The sequence below is a fragment of the Alexandromys fortis genome, unplaced genomic scaffold (assembly GCF_014885135.2).
Source record: "Alexandromys fortis isolate MF-2015 unplaced genomic scaffold, M_Fortis_MF-2015_v1.1 scaffold_11, whole genome shotgun sequence".
In the NCBI taxonomy this organism is placed as follows: Eukaryota; Metazoa; Chordata; class Mammalia; order Rodentia; family Cricetidae; genus Alexandromys; species Alexandromys fortis.
The window spans coordinates 378,819-394,866 of NW_026067912.1; the positions used below are offsets into that span (position 1 = coordinate 378,819).

A 16,048-nucleotide genomic window follows, 5' to 3' on the forward strand; every position below is an offset into this window, starting at 1 on the left:
CCCCACACACATTTAAGGGGTGGTTATCATGATACTTAATTCCTTATATATACACTGCTTCATTTAACCCCTTCAACTCTGAAAGGCATCGGCTACCTGATGCTGTTCTATATGTTGTTTGGGGCATATATGTGTGGTGCTTTTACTTCCTGTTGGTAACTCTGTCTTCAACCTTTTCTTCTCTGAAAGGCTTGCATCTTCTCTGCACAAAGTGTTCCTGGGATCCATCTTCCGGCTCCTGGAATATTGCACACCATTCTATAAATGTCATGATTCACATCAACAGGCCTGTGCTCACGGGGGAAGGGAGACTTGCAAACAGAACTGAGGAATGTGTGGGGGCCAATCACAAGGCCCAGATCTGTGCTTTTAAACCTGGGGGTTCTTTCGGGGCCACGCAAGGACAAAGACACCAGCCAAAGAAAAGCCCTGTTTGCAAATGTGGCTGAAAATCAGAGAATTCTGGCCTTTAACATTTCTGCTCTGAAGAACAGCAGCAGAATGATTTTTATCTGTGTTGGTTTCAGAAATCAGGGGGAAAAAAAAAACAACCTGTTTCTGATGGGTTTTAACATGTTAATATTGGAGTAAGTTGGCCTCATGGCAAAAGGCTGTGGCCTCTTTACATGAAATCTCTCTGCTTGTTGCCTTTCCCAGAAGCCCTGGTCAAGTTTGTTTCACCTTCCATATAAAGATTTTCCTAGCATTGCTAACCAGTTGTAGAATCAACATTACAGTCCATGCCTTTACAGTTCATACTGTGTGCTCCAGAGGGATGGAGCAGGAGTAGTAAGAGGCTCAGCTCTTCCCTCCCAGGTCCTCTCTCTGAAGTTTACCAGCATGGGAGCCTGCCAAGGCAAGCCTGACACCTGGCCTCAGCCTCCTCATCAAATGGCAGTGGAACAGGACTGGGGACATAAAATCCTCCAGCAGACATACCAGAGACCTTATCTTGGGAGAGATTCTGACGTAGCCTTTTATGGTTTTGTTGTTTGTTTCTTGCAAGATAGGGTTTTGCTAGATTGACTAATCTGGCCTGGAACTAGCTGTGTAGGGCAAGTTGGCCTTGAGTCTGCAATGCCCCTGCTGCAGCCTGCTGTGTGCTGAGACTGTAGCTGTACTCTGCTACTTTGTTATTTCAGTGAGGTAATGTCAGAGTTAAATATGCAATAACTTGTGCTTATAAAGCTACAAGGAAATAGACACAAGAGATGTGGATTAGCCACAGGAGAACAAATGCTGTTGATGGAAAGCCTGCTAAAAGTAGGGGAAAATACTAACATGGGTAGAGGAGGAAGAGATTTCTTCCTTTAAAGCATTTCATCTTTTATTTTGTTTTATAAGAATGGCTGGCTACTCACAGCTCTCGGCAGAACCCTGGAAAGATCACAGAGAAGGTTTTAGGTAGTTAGCCAAGGTGTGAGTTTGGGTTCTGTGTGGATAAAAGGGTTACCTGGGAATGTGTAGACTTGTGTACCTAACATTGCCAAGGACCAACCACCTTGGTCTTTGTCTGATTCCACCAGGGCCTCGGTTGTCACACCTGTGACTCTGGTCTTTCCAAATGCAGCCCTTAGCTCTAGCTACCTCTTCACTGCTCTGTCACCTTTGCTAACTTCAGGTGATTGTGGCAACTGCTGGCCTCCAGCATGGACTTCCCCTACTACTTGAGGCCAAATCACAAGGCTCTAAAAGCAAACCTACCCCAACCTCACTTTCACACAGCAGAACCCTGGTCACTAGCTCGCGCTCTCTCTCTCTCTCTCTCTCTCTCTCTCTCTCTCTCTCTCTCTCTAGTTCAGGGATTTGGGTGCTTAGGGACACTGCGGAAGTTATTCTTTCCTGAGGCACTTTAGTTGACTTCCCTATCTGACCCTATAACCAAAGAGGAAAAGATAGCCACTTTTTATTCTCTTTCGGATGTGGCTATAGTTCAGGGACCTCTACTAGGAAATTAGTATTAATTTATAATTTTATATCTGCTTCTTACTTGGCTACCAGTGATCTATGTATGTAAGTTGAGATTGGCTTTTATATACCTCTCTCTCTCTCTCTCTCTCTCTCTCTCTCTCTCTCTCTCTCACACACACACACACACACACACACACACACACACACACCATCACACACTATTTCACCTTCTGGGAAATTTCTTTGAATTATTTACAATCTTCCAACTATGAGAAATTTGACTGACACAGTATCCTCAAGGCCCACATTGTGGTATGTTTGTGATTCCCTAGATCCATATGGAAGGTTCCAGAGAGAACAGAGAAAAAAATCTCAGCTACCAGAGAACATGGAATGTAGTAATGCAAGGTTTTATGTTAAAATTTGACTTGGGAGGAGGTATAATTATGAGTGTATCTATAAAGAAGGTTTTGACATTCAGCATGACTGTACACTGGAACTTGACATCTATGTCACAGGACTAAAAGAAATTCCAGTCCACAGAAGCACACCAGACTCCCAGTGTGTCTCATTCTTAGCATTTTTTCAAACAAGACCCAATCTCATACTATGTAATCACTGCAAATATATTTTTCTCTACCTATTGGCCTACAGATAGTCAATAGCTACTTTCTTTCCCATTGTCTACAATGCATGGGATGTCATGGCTCCTCCCTGTTTTTTATGCCCAAGCCCAGTCACCAGTCTCCACTGAATCTAAAATTCTTTCCTCTAACTCTGCTCCAGATCAAGCCTCCATCATTTTTCAGTCCAGGTGCTAAATTGTCTTTGTCCCAGTGATCAACAACAGGTTTTCACCTACTAGTTGATTAGAATAATCACATTTGTGATCATTGAATATAGGGTCCCCTAGAGGTTTATGTGTAATGCAAAGGCTCTCTGGTAGGCAGCTTAAATGTCCTGTAGGTGAGGTCAGCACTGGGGGAGGAGCCACTGCTTCATGGGCTTTCTGAGAAGGGGTGGGGTTTGGAATGGGGCAGAAGTTAGACCAACTTGAATAGGTGTGTCCTTAGGTTACTCAGGGACTTGTCCTTAAAGGGGACTTGTTGAACCAGAGTCTGTCTTTCCATGGCTTGAGATGCAATGTTCACTCTTGACACCAGCCCCTACCACACTGCCACATCATCAGTGATGCAAACCAACATGGCTGCCACATAGTGGACTTGAGCCATCTAATTGTGAGCTGAGCACACTATTCTTTCTCTATAACTAGCCAGGTGTGAGGTATGGTATTCGTAACACAAAACCAACTCAATACTCACATGAAAGTCAGATTCCAATCACTTTCTGGTTTCATACCCTCCAGGTTATCCTCATATTTTGGAGAAATTTTAAAACTTTTCAAACGTCCCGTGTAAAAGAAAAGTACTGTGATAGCCCCCCCCCCCAGATTTTTAGACACACTGAAAAGCCATAGAAATAAAGGCAAGGTGGCATTAGTGCAAGAGCAGTGAGGGAGGCAGTAAAGGGCCTGATACTGGTGTATATTTGAGAATTAGTATATGATCAAAATAGTGGGGCATATTGGGAGGGCGATGCTGGCGATTTGGTGATAGTGCTGAGTGGAGTGCTTTCCATTCGTATATTCCTGCTTAACTCCATGTGAACGTGAACTCTGGGGAAAATAAAGATGATATGAATAATAAAACAGAAATGTTAACTGAAGAAAACATAAAGGGCAGGAAGGGATTTCTTAACGAATGCCCAAGACGCCATCCATAAAGAGTAACAAATGAGTTTCTTACATCAAAAATCAAGCATTCTTGTTCATCAGAGGCAGTGCAGACAATGTTAACACATTGTCATGTCTCCCTCAATCATAAATTTCTCACCACACTGACCTTTTCTCTCTGTCTCTTAAATATACAACACCCCTTCACACTTCTGGTTGAATACATGTACACCTTCCTCTCTGGGTTATCTAATCAGTGCTCATTCATCCCTTAAGTCAAAGTAAGAAAGTTTCTTCCTGACCAAGGCCTTTCCTACAAATAATTCAGATTATTCATGTTTGCAGTTAATACGATCCTGTATGTAAGAGACCATAAAGTCTCCACCAGAGAACCCTAGCAATAGGTAAACACCTTTAGCAAAGTGGCAGAATCCAAAATCAGTGGACAAAGTTCAGATCTCTTGTTCTGTTTCAATAACGAACATGCTTTATAGAGAAACCAAGAAAACAATCCCATTCACAACAGCTCTGAAAATTCCTGAAATGAACCTTGCTGAGAAAGTGAAAGACGTCTGTAAGGAAGTTCACAAAAAAGAAAGACATTAGAAGATGGAATGTTCTTTCATATGCATTGCTCAGAAGGATTAACAAAGTGAAGATGGCTGTATTACTGAAAGTGTTCTGCCAATTCAATGCAATCCTCCTCAAAATTCCAATAATATTCTTTATGTATAAATGCAAAAAGAAATCCCTAAATTCATAGAGAAACACAAAAGATTGTTTGGAGAGCCAAATAATCCTCATTTCAGCAATACTACAAAGCCATAGTAACAAAAAAATATGTTATTGGCACAACAAATAGATACAAAGATTGGTGGGATAAAAGAGAAAATGCAGAATTAAGTCCACAGATATAAAGCCCCATGGATTTTCAGAAATATATCAAAATACACATTGGAGTAAAGACGGTGTCTTCAACAAATTGTACTGAGAAACCTAGCAGCTCTATATAGATGCATGAAGGATCTCATCCCATGTGAAAAGAACTTCAAAACTGACCCAAGGTCTTAATATGAGAACTGAAACTTTGACACTTAGCAGAAAATACAGGAAAAACACCCCAAAATACAGGCATAGGGAAAGACTTTCCTTAAAGGACTCTGATAGCATAGGAAATAATGTCAAGGATTCAAATTATCCATTCTGCATAACACAGGAAACTCAAAGGTAGAGGCAGTCTACAGAACTAGAGAAAACTATTTCCTAGCTATATATCTGGCAAAAGGATTGATAGATGAAATATATAAAGAACTGAAAAAGAAAACACTATTGCTGATTTGAATGAGAATGACCCCCATAGACTTATATATTTGAATAATTGTTCTCCAGTTGGACTGTTTGGGAAGACTGAAAGGTATGGTCTTTTTAGAAGAGTTATATCACTGGGATCAAGTCTTGGGGTTTCAAAAGATGTCCACTATTCCTGATGTACCTGTCTACCGCCTGTTTGCAGATAACGATGGGAGCTCTTCTTCTCTCCATCACCTCGGACTCTAAACCTCTGAGCCCATAAGCCCAATTAAACATTGTTTTCTAAGTTTCTTTGGTTATAGAGTTTTATTACAGCAGTAGAAAAGTAACTAAGACACCACCCAAATAGCAAATAGCCCAGTCAGTAAGTGAAAGGGCCATTGTCAAAAGATGAAGTAGAAGTGGCAAATAAACGTGTAAAAGAAAAAAGGCTCAATGTCGTTAGTGATCAAGGAAACATAGGTTAAAACTACAATGATTCCTTATCACCCCATTTATCAAACAAACAAAAAATACTAGCAAGGTCGTGGGAAAAAATGAAACCCTTATATATTAGTAGCAGGCCCAGCTACTATGAAAATCAGTATGATGATTGACATCCTTTCCTCGGGGGCCAAAGCGGTGGGAAAGATGAGAGAAGCTCAGGAGAACATATTAAAACATACTTTGTTTGAAAGTCCCATGTACTTTGTATGCTATTTTGAAAATTGAAAACAAGAAAATAATTATAGAGGTCCCCACCCCAAAGAAGCTGTTCCAATGGTGTACCTACTACTTCTTGGTGTTTACTGAAGGACTCATACCACAGAGATCCTTGCCCACCCATTTATTGCTACACTTTCCACGATAGAAGGGTTATGGAATCAGCCTACGTGGGTATCCATCAACAAATTAACAGACCAAGAAAATGTGGCATATTACACAATTTTGCCATGAAGAAAAATAAACTTAGTGGTGCATACCGTTAATCGTAGCACTTGGGAAACAGAGACAGGCGGATCTCTGTGAGTTCAAGGCCAGCCTGGTCTACAGAGCAAGCTCCAGCACAGGCTCCAAAGCTACAGAGAAACCCTGTCTTGAAAAAACAAACAAACAAACAAAATAAAAATAAACTTGTGTCACTTGCTGGAAAATAGATGCAAACTGAGATCACCGCATTATGTAAAATAATCCCCAAAAGTATTGTATTTCCTCTCATTTGTGGGAGTTTGATTTTTTTGCAGTTATGTAAAATGATTTATACATATATAATGTCAAATTAGGCAGGAGTGTAGAAGGGAGACGAGCAAGTGGGAGCGGGGAGAAAACGGCAAGGGATAGGTGAGTATAGAATAAGATATACTTGAAATAAATGGTCTATATGAAGCACAGTACTCTGTATGATTATATACCATTAAAAACAATGACAGAGAAAAGGCCCCCAAAAGCCTGAGTAAGCCTTAGTCTCTGCAAGAGCCTTCAATGCACCTTCTCTGCATTCACCAGTCACTGCACACACTGCCCTTGCCGATGCATTATTATTTATAGAACTCTAATTGGCCACCCCCTGTAGACCGGTGAGCTCCGGAGGATTAAAAGACCACCTGCTTAGCATTTGGCAAGCATTTCCTGCTTCAGAGATACTGAGAAAATATTAGTTAAATAGATGCAGAAAAACTAAAAGATGGGGCATTTGACACCAGATGCTGCACGGGTGCTACTAATTCAGGGGAGGTTTCAGACATCCTTTAATCTTTAGTTTATCAAAACTCGAGGGTAAAGATTTACGCTGTGGCTTCTTGCCACCCAGAGGCTAGGAAATTCAAATATCCTTTGTAGCCCCACAGTTCCTTGCACTGAATCAGGTGGTAAACAAATATTTGTTGGTTAATGTTCATCCTGTTGCCACCTCCCCATCGCTCCTGCCTCCTTCTTCAAGTGGTCACATTACTCACGCTTAATGGATTGCTTTTATAAAATCTGAATAGCCAGCTGGGTGGTGGTGGTGCACGCCTTTAATCCCAGCACTCGGGAGGCCGAAACAGACGGATGTCTGTGAGTTCGAGGCCTGCCTGGTCCACAAGATCTAGTTCCAAGACAGGCACCAAAGCTATGCAGAGAAACCCTGTCTCGAAAAGCAAACAAATAAACAAAAATCTGGACAGCCACTTTCAGACTCCATTTGACTGTTGTGTTTATTGACAGTGATCACTCTCTGTTGACTCCTAATTTGATTTGCACATTCAGATATTCAGCAAATGTTTATCGAAACCCTAACGGGTGCCAGGAATGTACTGGGTACCAGAAGAACTGACTGTCTTCTTGTAACATTGGCATGTGACCATGGTGCCTGGAAGGAATCCTTGGGACAGAACAGTTCATCACCAGCAAGTGTTGAAAGAGACTAAGAGGCACCCAAATTTGGGCACGGAGCAGAGAAGCTGAACTAGAAAGCCATGCTGGGTGGAATAACTGGACTGCTTCCCAGCTTATTTTGAGCAAATGATTCAGCTTCATTATTCGATACTGGAAGAACGTTGTAAAACAATAGAAATCCATCTAAGCACAGTTATAAAAAATGCCTCAGGAGAAATTGAAAGTCATATATAGTATTGTTTGTAAATACCTTCTTTTCAAGTGTTACCCACGTAAAGCACCCACTGAAAAATAATGATGTTTTCCAAACACTTGGTGAGAAAAACTGAAGAAAAACTTACCAACGAGTACTTTGAAAAGATCTAAGGGCAAATCCAGTTTGCAACTGTATGCTTTTAATTTCTAGAGCACATCCAGATTCTGTGTTGTTTCAGTGGTAAACGTGGCATGCTATTCTGTATGATACTGCCGAGAAGCCAGGAATTTCTGATTACCCCTGATTTCGGTCAGCTGACCAGGGAAGAATAATTATGCCTAAAGTAGCTTAGATGAGGAGCCAACACTGGGTCCCCCGAGGTAATTCTTCTCATATATCTAATACTATGAAAAAGTTGGGGAAAGAGAAAATTTCCCATACAATCAAGCAAAGAGTAGAATCACTTGTCTCTGGTATCACACCCTTCTCACCTGCGTAGGGACAGATGCCACTCTAGGGACTCGTTCTAAAATTCTAGAGCTTGGAATTTGGTAGCCTCATATGATAGTGAAAGACCCACTTTCTGTTAGCTTCATTTTCCCCATCTACCCCACATCCAGACTATTTTACTAACACTTGAGATCAATAAAATCATATCATGATACAATTAACAAACCAACGCTGGTAGGTTACTGTAAAGTCCCCTCCTTTACTCAGATTACTTTAATTTTTGCCTAACGCCCCTTTATCTGATCCAGGATGGTATCTAGAAAATCGTAATGCAATTGGCCCCCACATCCCCTTAGTCTCTTATTGACTGTCGACAGTTTCTCAGGTACTGTGTTTAGTTTTGGTTTGATGACCTTGAGTTATGAGAAGTAATGAGAAGTACGGGTCAGACATGTTATGAAATGGACTTTAATTAAGACTTGCCTCATGAGCAGAGGGAGTCATGGACTCAGAGGACAGGACCACCGTTGACTTTCAGTGGCATTCTCTTTTCAGTGTACCAATGACACATGCTATCAATGTGATTTATGGATGATGATGTTGTTGACCTTGGTCACCTGGCTGACACACGGTTTATCATCTCCTTAGCTCTGAGAAATTGCTTTGTCTCCCTCTTATATCATTCAAAGGGAAGCGTTATGTTCAGTCCATTTGAAGAAACTGAGAGTTGTATCTGTGTGAATTATCTGGAATTCATCTATACAGGATCCTTTCTACCTCTTCACAGTTGACTTAGCTATTCATTTGTGTATACTTGTATAGATACATGGATATTTATTGTATGTTTTGGATTCTAGTCCATTATGACTGTATCTTATTTCTTATGTTGTTTGAATTTGGTCACTTGGGAGTGCTTTTCAGTGTCCTCTGTGTACCTTTGACATGCTCCCATCGTGAAAGTATTTTGGATTCTGATAGTATTTTTTTAAAGACATTCCTTCTGGCATTAACACTGCTCCAGGCCCAGGTTGAAGATTCTGTGTTACTGTGTTAGAATCAGCAGTTTCTCTAGGGCAGTGGTTCTCAAGACCCCTTTGGGGATTGCATATCAGATATCATACATATGAGATATTTACATTAAGAACGGCAGTTATGAAGTAGCAATGAAAATAATTTTATGGCTGGGGTCACGACAACATGAACTCTATTAAAGGCCTGAAGTGTGAGGAAGGTTGAGAACCACTGCTCTGCTTTCTTCTGACATAGCTTGTCTGTTTCCTTTGTTTACTGTGATAAAATGGTTTCGCACACATCCCTGTGCACACAGTTTGTACGTATTTCTTCCTCTTTTGCTACATTATGTAGCCTGAACCTTACCTCAGAGATGCAGAAGCTGAGACCCAAAGTGAAGTGACTGACCCAAAGTCGTACAATTATTGCGGAAATGAAGCTGTGATTCAAGTCCATCCTGGTGACAACATTCGACCTTTGTTCCACAAAGCCCAGCATCCCCGTGGTACCTACTTAGCATTAGATGAAAACACGTGTGATTCCTCTTGCCTTTGTGTGGGGAGGCAAAATCAAAAGGCCAGCCTGGCTCTCCTTGGGACGACTCTCCGCCGCGCGCCAGCAGCTGGTTCTTTTCCTCTGAACTCCAGGCACACCGCTCAGAGCCCCCCCGAAGTGTGGCTGTTGTTTGTGCGCTATCTTGTGCTTTCCTGGTTATGATCTTCAGAACAGATTACTAACTCCTCACTAGGCAGGGAGAATATACCGCAGTGCAGGATTATCCAGATCTTATCTTACACACCAGGCTACTACATCCTGTCAAAACAGACTGTGGTGAGCTGGGGTTGATTCAGTGCAAATATTCAAATCTGTGCATCTCCTACCAAGAGAGCGTGAGTCTCCATTGAAGTGATTCCACATTGTTATTATAGTTACTTGACATTCACGGTGTCTCCTCCCGGGCTGGGAACTTCTAAAAGATGAAGGTTATTCATGTTTCCCATTCTCCAGAGCCTGGTACAGGATCTGACATGAGCCAGGCATCTCATTAAAGTACTGACAATCCCTAAAATATGCTCCTGGGATTGAGACTAGCAACTGCAGGCTGTTTCCTTGCATGCAAATGCGCCCGACTTTCTTCCTGAGCTGGACATAGCATACGGTGACTCTACAGACACTACATAAACTGGGAGCTGCAAGAACTCATCCTTGCTTCCTTCCAAAAAAACATTAGAACAAACGAAGTCATGTGGCCATCGAGAAGAGAATAAGCAACAATAGACAAAGAGAATCAGAACAGGTTTGAAACATATCAAGGAGGTAATGAAAGGGAGCTCAAAGGGCAAAGCTTGAACCTACTAGCCTTTCAGTAAGAGCAAAAGAGATGAAAGCAGTCTGGGGTGCAGAGCCCTGGCAAGCCTTGGAAGGCAACAGCTCTATAGGCTTAGAAGTCAGGCTAAAGTTTGAGCAGGTGGAGCATCTGTAGTACCTGGTGTTTTTCAGGTAAAATGAGGGCCATTTGTTGGGTCACTTCCAGCAAATTATCAAAAGCTGCCCTATCACTAAGCCTGATCACCTCTTTGGTCTTTGTGATTCCTTTCCAGGCTCCAGCCACAGCTTCAGTCAAGGCCTTGTCTGTCCAGCTTCTCACCTAGTAAGACCACACCTCCTAATGCTTCCCAAACAATTGCACCAACTGGGGACTAGGCATTCAGATGTAACAGCCTAGGGGGCGCAGTAAAGAATACATATACAACCATAATACAGTCAAAGAAGAGTGATCAATTCAGAGCTAAGCAGAACCTAGACCATTGGAGAAAGTAAGGGAGTAGCATCTAAAGTGATTAACCCTGGAGATAGCAGAAGAGGACTTGCTGGGCTACAGGGTGCAAAATCCCTGCAGAGACCTGTAAATGTATTCTAAGCCCTCGCAGTGGTGAAAGACCTGAATTATGGCTCTTCGCTGTAAGTCTCACAGGTTTGACATTTACCTGTTCTGTTTCAATATAAGAATAAATAATATATTTTTAAACAGATACTATAATTTTAAATGTCAGCAGGATAGAGCCATTCGGTGTTGAAATGACCTCTTATATACCGTAGTCACTGGAGAGTGGGGGGGGTGAATGATGTTCATGTCCATGACCCCAAGATGTCAAGAAAAGATTGCACTGTGTTCTGTAAGGTTGCTTGAGAGAACTGGAGAGATAGGGAGCTGTTCTCTACCAAAGCTTCTGTGTGCTACAAGGTTAAGCACAAAATACGGCATTTGGCCTCTTTTCTATACTTCCCAGGTAGCCTCCTCAATGTCTAGAAGGGCCAGTTGGTTGGTTACAGTCAGACTCCCTGGTTTTTGCCATCAGATGGGTCTGCCGATTTCTTTCTGCCCACACACTCATCTTCCTTTCTGTTCCTTGTCCTCCTAGGTCACCTTCAGGTCAGCTTGAGGGTCACTGTGGTGCATGGGACAGTGCAGGGAGCAGAGAAAAAGCAGAGGGCAGCACACACTGGCATCTCTCACTTCTGACTCCGCATGCATTCTGATACAGCAGAGGTCTTGGGAGTGCTTACTTGGCTGGTGTTTTTCTGGCTTCCTCTCAGATGCAGTCAAAGAAAAAAAAAATGAAATTCACAAGGACTCAGCTGCCATGCGAGGCTCTTCCCCTTTGCGTATTGGCTCATGTCCTTTCCCCGATAATCTTTCTATTTCCAATAGAAAATAGAACTTTCAAGTAAAGTTGAAAGTTATAACGAAAGTACTGGGCAAGAATGAAGCTCATTGTTTAAACTCTGATGTAGCAAAGATTCAATATCACAGTATGCTAGCATAGTAGAACAATTAATGCTGATGTATACTATTTTGCTTTGTTGATAAACGAAAGAGGCAAGCAAGATGAGTCATCCTGTAAAAGTGCAAGTCACCAAGCCTGACAGCCTCATTAGGTCCTAGGAAGCTACATGCCACAAAAAAAGAACTGACTTCTGCAAGTTGTTCTCTGACTGCCATCTGTGCACACACATACACATATGAATTAATAAATCATAGCGCCCTAACACTATAAAACTATAGGCAACTAAGGAGTGCTGAGAGCAGAACCAAAGTCTTCCACAGGAAAGAATTTTGAAATAGGTTATTCAATACCAAATGAACAGTCCTGATATCTCATATTTAAACATATATATACATATATATATACACACACACACGTGTGTGTGTAACATTAATGCAGACTCAGCAGGTCATATTTCTATCTATATATGTAGGAGTATGTATTTGTATGTGTGTGTATCACAATTAAAGGAAAGGAGGTCAGAGGCATTGAATTTGCAGACATGGTGCATGGGAAGTCTGGAAAGAAGTAAAGGAAAAGGAGAATTTGTGAAATTATATTTTCATTTCAAAAATAAAAATAAGTCTATTAAAAATTAAAATAAATAAGTAAAACATGCAAAAAAGCAGGTGGTTATATAATCTCTCTTGCTATAAAATCTTGAACAAAGCTGTTATGAGGTACTGTTCATGGTAGAATGATTTGTCTATCAGCAAGAACAGCCACGTAGTAATTGGAGATGCTGGGATTTGAAAGACAGTGGTCAGTTAATGGAGAAAGGGAGACTCTTTGAAATGTCGAAGCTGAAAATGCTAGAAGTGGAGGAGGCTCCTAAATCATTGTACAGGGAGCAGAGAAAAGCCAGAGATGCAAGTCTTCCTCACTTCCTCCCCTTCCTCCATCCTACCTCCTTCCCTTTCTTCGTTCCTCTTCCTTCTCTCCCCTCTTCCCTTCCTCTTCTCCCCTTCATTGACCCCTTTTTCTCTTCTGTTTCTTGCCCTGATAATCACTGAGGGCTGCATCTATGCCTGACGGCAGACCATGTCTATTTTAACAATTATATGTATAAGTTAATTTTTATTATAAGGATACTTAAAAGCTTAACAATATTTTTTCTATTGTCATGTAAAGAGACCAAGGCCTGGAATAATTACTTATCAATGTCACAACTTGTATGCAAGTGGTAGAGCAGAGATGGGAAATGAGCTGCCTTTCAGGTCTCCTACTGAATATCCACTACAAGTAATTGCTCAACCATGGTATTGATGAGCTTCATAGTGACACTGGTATTGATGGAAGAGAATGCCATGGCTGCAACATATGCTCTCAAGGTTACATGGTAGTCAGGGTACCTAGTTTCCTGATTCCAGGCCCCCCTTTTCTCTATAGAGCCAGTTTGACAAACACATGAAGAACTAGTTAGTTTAGAGCATTTACTTCTGGAATTGTAACCCTCTGTCCTGGTTCCATTTTTTCCAAATTCAGATTTCATTTCAATGTTTTTGAGATATAAATAGAGCTAATAAGTGCTACTAGAAGCAATGGCAAAACTATTTTAGTCTAGTATTTGTTTCCTTGTAGAATGTGTGTGTGTGTGTGTGTGTGTGTGTGTGTGTGTGTGTGTGTGTGTGTCCTGTGTGCTTCTGACTGAATTAAAGTAAAGGTAAAGACTTTTCTACATCAGGAGGAAATTTAAGCTTTAAGCCATTGTGGAGATTACACTGATTCCATGTTACTTTATGAATTAGGACTCATCCTCTCTACCCCAGACACTAACTAGTCCATAGCTCACATCCAAGGTTAACTCTTTCCTAATGGCATAAAGGTCATGGGTTTAGCAGTTCATTGTAGCAATTTGCCTTAGGTGAGAGACACTGTGAGTCTAGGTTGTGTGTTTCTGTTGGCAGCCAGGCCCTCCCCTCTCTTCCAAGGGAGAAACCTACCTCTGACCTTGGTTTTGGCTGTTGCTCCTATTGTTTTTTTTTTTTTCCTCCCCTCTCTTCCAAGGGAGAAACCTACCTCTGACCTTGGTTTTGGCTGTTGCTCCTATTGTTTTTTTTTGGGGGGGGGATTGTTGGGTTTTTTTTTTGTTTTCTTTTGTTTTGTTTTTCTGTCATAAGCAGTTGGTTTTTTTCTTTTGTTTTGTTTTTCTGTCATAAGCAGATACAAGGTTGGGCTTGGTAATCAATCAATCAATCCCTATCCTCACAAAGCACACAAGGAAAAATACATTGGGCACCCAACCCACACTACCTACCTGACATTCATTTTTCTAAGACCATGCCTCTGCTCCTTCTGAGTGCCTTCCTAAGTGCCTGCTACTCCAGGAAGTCTGGCATGCCTCTCATTGCTCAGCCCAAAGTTACAAATTACTCCCATGCATCAGGAAGGCCCCTCAAACATTTTGTGCACCTAAATCACTACCATAGTTCTCTATTAAGTAAATTTGTATCCATTAGAAAGCAAGACTTTGGTCAGGCAGTGGTGGCACACTCCTTTAATCCTAGCAGGTGTGAAGCAAAGCAGGCGAATCTCAGAGTTCAAGGCCAGCCTGGACTACAGAGTGAGTTCCAGGACATCCAGGACTACACAAAGAAGCTCTGTCTCAAAAAACAAAACAACAACAATAAACTCAGGGTTTTGAGGCACAGACTCAGTTTGTCTGTCTTACAGAATATTGTTTTTATATGACATTTGAGAAGATTCATTACAGTGCCGTAGTAATGAATTTTGTGGGAGGCACATACCATTCAATGACAGATTTAGACAAAACTCACTGCTAAGTTCTTTTTAATTCTTCCAATAGCAAACAACTGATGCCACCAGCAGGTATTATTAAAAAGGAAATTTCTGAACCAGAAATTGACAAGTTATAGCTTTGAATTGCTTATGTTAAAAAAAAAACACTCAGAAGATTTATTATTGTTTGGTTTTTGTTGGCTTCTTTATTCATTTTTCTTGGGTTTCTTAGCTTTTAAATGACTGAGAAAGACAGAAGAACATCATACTTTATGACATATTAAGTTGGCATAAGATTTTAAATGTAAAATGAAAGCAATGTAACATCCAAAGATTATGTACGACCAGTGTGACATTTTCTTGGCATAGAGCCACACCTCCTGGTGCACCTATTGAAGACAGACTGTGGACCAAGATGGCAGAGGAGAGGAGTGTCAGCAGAGATCACACATCCCACGAGGTTTAGGAGCAGGCTTTTCATAACAGTATGCTATGTCCTGTTCTGAATTTTGTTCAAAAAGAGGAAAGAAGCACAGTGTGGAAGAGGACACATGGAGTCTGACACAGAGTATTTGAAGGAAAAGAGCCCTAGGAAGGAGAACAGAAAAAATGGGCAGGCAGAGATTTACCTGAGGATGTCATCTCTCCCAGGCTCTCCCCCACCACCACCATTTAAAAAAAATTTAAATCCTTTATTTTACATACCAACCACAATCTCCCCTTTCCCTCCTTCTGTTCCCTCTCATCACCTCCCCCCACCTCCACCAATCTACTCCTCACAAAAGATAAGGCCTCCCATGGGGAGTCAACAAAGAGCATGGCATATCAAATTGAGGAAGGACCAAGCTCCTCCCCACTGCATCAAGGCTAAATAAGGCATCCTATCTCAGAGAATGGGTTCCAAAAAGCCAGCTCATGCATCAGGGACAGATTCTGGTCCCACTGTTAGGGACCCTCCAAACAGACAAAGCTACACAACTGTCACCCAGATGCAGTGGTTCCCATACAGGCTCCCCAGCTGTCGAACAGGCTCCCAAGAGCTCAGTTCAGCTGTCTCTCTGGGTCTCCACATCATGATCTCCCAGGTTCTTCATGTTTGCCATCAGCATTTGCATAGAGGATTCTCTTGATGGGAAGGTGTTCACCTCACCTTTCAGCTCTTCTCTTTGGGAGCTGCATGGCTCCTCTGGAGAAACTGGAATCCAGAAGGAACATGGCTGGAAGGTGATCAGTTGCTCCTGTGCTACAAGACTAACTCTTTTCGACACTAAGACGCCAAAAAAAAAAAAAATCCTGTACATCTCAGCTCTCTCTTATTCAGTTGTGTGTGTGTGTGTGCGTGTATGTGTGTGTATATGTATACTTGTGCCTGTGCCTGTGCGTGTGTGTGTGTGCACATGAGTGTTGGAGGTCTCTCTCTTTAGAGAAAATGTCTGTTAACTGTGTGCCCATCAATACCTACCATCAACTATCACGATTTCTAAAACCAAGATGTATCATCAGTCAGAACTTGTC

At 41.6% G+C, this 16,048-nt stretch overlaps 1 protein-coding gene across 1 annotated transcript in view; it reads left to right on the forward strand.

Moving 5' to 3' along the window:
* Positions 1–16,048, forward strand: part of Sgcd (sarcoglycan delta) — a 381,874-nt gene that overhangs the window by 207,950 nt on the left and 157,876 nt on the right. The window lies entirely within an intron of this gene.